The sequence below is a fragment of the Solanum pennellii genome, chromosome 1 (assembly GCF_001406875.1).
Source record: "Solanum pennellii chromosome 1, SPENNV200".
NCBI lineage: Eukaryota > Viridiplantae > Streptophyta > Magnoliopsida > Solanales > Solanaceae > Solanum > Solanum pennellii.
Window position 1 is genome coordinate 65,766,997 of NC_028637.1, and position 5,713 is coordinate 65,772,709.

The following is a 5,713-nucleotide window of genomic DNA, read 5'->3' on the forward strand; positions in this document are numbered from 1 at the left end:
AAGTTCAGAGAGTCGATTTCAGTACCCAAATTTCAGAAGTCTAAGTCTTTTGGAACGAGACCCCCTCGACGGCTCGTCGTGCCCATGACGGTCCGTCGTGGGTTCCGTCGACTCACACAGTTTTTCCAGAAATAAAATCTGCTGCTCAAAACGACTAAACAGGTCGTTACAGTAATGCTATTTGTGTTTCAATTCTTCTTTTCTTCTGAAGTGTATATGTATATTATTTGATGTTAGAAGAAAAATCGTATAAATATTTGTAAAAGAATAAGAAGGAGAAGGAGAAGGAGAAGAAGATGATTATTTATCAAAATGAAAATCTTATATATGATGATAGTTTTAGATTTATAATATATGTGTTGTGGTGATTTTTTTTAAAATTTATTTAATTCAATATGATTTGTTTCTATCATATTTTGAACTTGATTTCTTTAGATTGAATATTTTATTTATATTTGTAATCTTTGTTGTTTTTAAATTTTATTATTTTCCGTTTGATTTCTTATTCTATGAGTGATACTAACATGTTTTATTTGAATTTTTTAAATTATCATTTTTTTTGGAATTAGATGTTGATGATTATATTTTTATATATAATTGAACAAAGAAAACTATATGAATCGAAGAAAAATTACATCAATTTTTCTGCTTGACAGTTAAATATGCTTTTATTGTATAAATATAATAATTTGATTATTTAGTTTTATTAATATTAAATATTCAAATGATATTCACTTTTACAAGGTGTTCAATTGAAAGTGAATAAAATTCATATTTTGTTATTCACATTAAATTCGTCATTTTCTTTTCAACCGCAGAATTTGGTAATAACTTTTTCAAATTTTTTCTTAAATTTTTTTTATATGATGAAGGATATAGAAAGAAACCCCATTATCTCATTCACCTTCACTTCTTTTAATCTTTATTTTTTTTAAAAAAACATTTTTTTACTTGAGATTTTGATGTTCTTTTAAAAAATTAAAAAATGTTATTATTTATTTGAAATCTTAGAAATCGACAATTTGCTTTAAACATGTTTTGATAATTTCTAGAATTGCTGTATAATTAAAAATAAAATTAAAATTAATTAATTATAGTTACGTTTAAATAAAAAATATAAATTTTTAAAAAATATAAATATAAAATGAGTTTTAAAATTAATGTTACATAATTTATAACGGTTTTTACAAATAATGTGATATAAGTATTATGACACCAAAAAAACTGAAATTTTTTAGATAATGCTTTGAAGTTTTTTCACCTTTTTAGATAATGCTTTAAATTCAGTTGTACCTTCCAAATAGATACTTTTTACAAATTTTACTTTTATTTAGTGGGTAATTAATTAAAATTTTGTGGGCAACACAATATTATTTAGAAAAATCTATAATAACTTTTTTATTTTAAAATAAATTGATCTTTTTTTATTTTATTTAAAAATATTAAAATTAAAAGAGTAAAAGTATTCAAAAAGATAAAATAACATTGTGTAAAATATATTATTTTACCACTTTGGCTAAATTTATTGACCAAAACATTTTTCCTATTATTTGCTTTTTTGGGCAACACATATTATTTGGAAAATTCGATATCTTTTCCACTTTTATTTAAAAATATTAAAGTTAAAAAAATAAAAATATTTTTTTTTTAAAAAACATAATATAAAATATATTATTTTATCATTTTGGCCAAAATAATTTTTTCAATTATTTACTTTTTCAAAGATTCATTTGAAAAAGTCAAAGAAACACATTAACCGACATGTACATGTTGTGTATCTATATATTTGAATCTAAAACAACTACTCAAAAAGCTTATATTATTTTTCTATTAATATTAATAAGTTTTTCTTGTTATTAATAATATTCTATTAATACTAGGGAGTAATTACCCGTGCAAGCACGGGCCCAATAGTGTAAGTTAATACTATTTTATCTTATTTGATTGATTCTGATACAAAATTGCAGAAAACGGTTCAATATATGCACAGTTCGATATATGTAAACATCAGATATGATGATCATCACATGATGAAATTATAAGAAGACATGCTCGCAGAAATATTTTTTACTTGAAACATAATAAAATTTTTACATCCAATCAACATAAAGGTACATCAATTTGATGAGGAACAATTTAAACATCTTCCAAAAGAAAAGAAGAAGTCCTTGCGAGAAAAGAAATTGTGTTACACGGACGAGCAGTCCAACACTTAGTTTCCCTTTGCCCCCATGCATATGCAATTGTCTTTTAACATCTATTAAAAAAAAAAAAGCATAAATAGCAATTCAAAAGTAAGAAAGTCGAATAATATAAGCAAAGTAGAATAGACAAACAAAACAACAAATCTATTTGGTCTAGATACTCGTGAAAAGAAAATATTAGTGTCAAGTGACAAATCATAACGACACTCTTTTCCAGCATAGTAAAAGGGGATAATGTAGTTCAATAACATGTTGCAGTTTTCATGAACATGTCTAAGTTTTTTCTATGTTTTCACAAAATCAGTTGACAGATCATTTCTCTAAGCACTGATCTAGCGTTACTATTTACATGAGATTTTACTATGTTTCTGCAAAATCAGTTGACAAATCATTTCTCTAAGCACCGATCAAGCCTTACTATTTACATGAGATTTCACTCATTCTATTATCTCTAAGCACCAGCATCTCTCACATTTACAAGAGATTTCAGTTATTTCATGTCATTTTAAGTCTTAGGTAGTTCTTCCTCTTGCAACTTTTTCTACTCTACTTTCTATCTCATATAGATCTTTCTCGTACTTTCTTCCTCATCCAATGACGGATTAGCTTGTCTTTCAGTAAGTCGTCGTTCCTAATAGAGGAGTATTGCTTAAGGAGAAATTTCACTAATATCAGTAAAATTCAAATAAACATCCTATTTTCAAATGCATAAACAATGTTGAATCATGCTAAAAAGTCTAAAATATAATCGAAATGTTATATAGTCAAATAAACTTTTCTAATGCACTTTTCTAGCTTTGTTCAGTCGTAAGTAACTACATATTGCAATACAATTTGGTGTTATAGCAGTAAGATTATAGAATGGAATCATGCCACGATAGAATTATAATAGTATTTGCATTCAAGTACATCAACTTACATAGAAAATATAAAAGAATAAAAACTTGAATGTTTGAAAGTGTGAGTTGTCTGTGTTCGACAAGGTATTCCAAAAAGACAATAATTTGTCACCTGATCTGGAATGGGGGTCATGTTACATGACTCGTATACTACAAATCTTGAACATAAGATCAGATTTAACGATAAGATTTAGTTATCTCAAATATATGACAAAGAAATTTTGAGCTTTATGTGTTTATCCTTTTGGCAATCAAAGTTCGAGAAAATTTACTTTAATATCAAGTTTTGTAATCAAGTTTCTCGATATGCTTGGTTCATATAAGTAAAACTCCAAGCCATATCATAAGAAAGTTTGGAGCTTTAAAGTAGCTAAATTTATAAAGGCATTTTTAATGATGTGCATATCAAGGACAAGGTGCTTGCAGTGAAGCTTCAACATACGAAAATTTAGAGCTTTACTAATGTTTAAAAAAAATCAGAACTTTGAAGTAACTAAGGTCACAAAAGCAGTACAAAATGGCAAATAAAGAAAAATAAACTATGATATATTAGAGAACTAATACCAACCACCAAGTTCTATTATAGGAGCACCTTTCTTTTGGAATTGCTCGTAGGTCCCGTCAAAGATTCCACTTAAAGAAGATAGGCAAAGGAAAGTATTTCATCTAAAGTTCAACTCACCTTATTTTGTGGGAGAGATTTTCCTATTGTCATTGGAGATGCATCTACTTGTACAATAAATTTTCTCTTGTGAGGCAGGGTATAAATGTGTGCACATGAGTATAATACGTTATATATTAATCAACTAAATCACAATATAAAAAAGTTATATCTAATATATCTTCTCAATCTTTCTTCAATGGAGCATTCTGAAACTCCAAGGAGAAAACAACAGAATTCTAATCACAGAGAATACATTCACCAACATTTCAAAGAGTCTGAGCTGTATGACTAAAAACTAAAGGAGATCCTTTTCGTCAAGAAAAAACTCATTTATTTAATAGTAAAAATCCCATGTTAGTTAGCGAGCCAAACTTGAGTTGTTCGTCTGGATAATTGAAGAGTATGAACAGGCTCCTTCGTTATGATCCCACTTAAATATTTTTTTCGACTTTGAGTGAGATCAAAGTTCAAACCCTCACTATAATTTTACTAATTGATTCCCCAACACGTAAATGAATATTATTGAAACATAAGCAATAATTTGATTATAGACTTAATCCTAGTATTATTTATAAATCCTACTATTATTTAGCGGCATTCTATTATCAAAGACACTCCGATTCTTTTATAGCAATACACAACACCAAAAATATTTGTAGATTCACTCAACATTAAAAAAATGGAGGCATGACAGAATTTACAAACTTTAGAAAAGAAAAGCAACACGTACCTGTCAATTTGCACCAGGATGATACAAAAACAAATGATATTTCTCCAGACAATGAACCCTGTTCACACAAAGCAAATTTGGGAAATAATAAGTAACAAAAAATCATGAATCAGTAAAGCTTAAAAATATAAAAAAGTAAGAGTTCCATTATCTTTTTTGAGCAACTCTTAACCAACCATTTCAGACATACAATAATGAGTAATTATTAGGTCCACCTTCAAACCATAAAGAAATGAACATGAACAAACGGATAATCAAATCTTCAATTTAAAATTGCAAAGCTCTCCAAGTACTATCCACTGTGATTATTGCACAAGTGAAATACATCAAGAATATTTAGATTCTTATTTATAAATAGCAAAAAACAATCGACAACAACTACAGAAAAAGAGAAAAAGGTAAAAAACGATTGTAACTTGCTAATATTGTGCATTTGTAATACTATCCTAACAACCTAGATTAATCCACCGGATTGACAAAGACATATACTTGTTATTATTCAAGCTGCTATTAGGGCCATGGAAGAATAGAAAGCAATAGGTTTTGCAAAAGAGTTTTCTGTGCTACATGTCATCCGCTTGGATGCAGTAATAGGACACGTAGCTTAATGCATATCAACTCCATTGGTTTAATGACCCAACTGCCCTTATTTTTAAATTTAATGACACTAAACAGACATGTTGAAATAGAGATTTTCTACTATAAAATTGCAAAGCTCTCCAACTACTACCTGCTGTGATTATTGCACAAGTGAAATACATCAAGAATATTTAGATTCTTATTTATAAATAGCAAAAAACAATCGACAACAATTACAGAAAAAGAGAAAAAGGTAAAAGACGATTGTAACTTACTAATATTGTGCATTTGTAATACTATCCTAACAACCTAGATTAATCCACCGGATTAACAAAGACATATACTTGTTATTATTCAAGCTACTATTAGGGCCATGGAAGAATAGAAAGCAATAGGTTTTGCAAAAGAGTTTTTTGTGCTACATGTCATCCGCTTGGATGCAGTAATAGGACACGTAGCTTAATGCATATCAACTCCGTTGGTTTAATGACCCAACTGCCCTTATTTTTAAATTTAATGACACTAAACAGACATGTTGAAATAGAGCTTTTCTACTATAGTAGAAAAAATGTAGTATATTCAAATCATTTAAATAAATAGTTATCTATTGTACATTTATAATGCAAATAGGTGAGCA

At 27.8% G+C, this 5,713-nt stretch overlaps 1 long non-coding RNA gene across 1 annotated transcript; it reads right to left on the minus strand.

Annotated features, from left to right (window-relative positions):
* Positions 1-2,051: 2,051 nt before the first annotated feature.
* Positions 2,052-5,124, minus strand: LOC114075582. The gene is made up of 3 exons (XR_003575939.1): positions 4,952-5,124; positions 4,498-4,555; positions 2,052-2,257 (listed from the first exon to the last, which is right to left on the minus strand). It is a non-coding gene; the product is annotated as an uncharacterized LOC114075582 (long non-coding RNA).
* Positions 5,125-5,713: the final 589 nt, after the last annotated feature.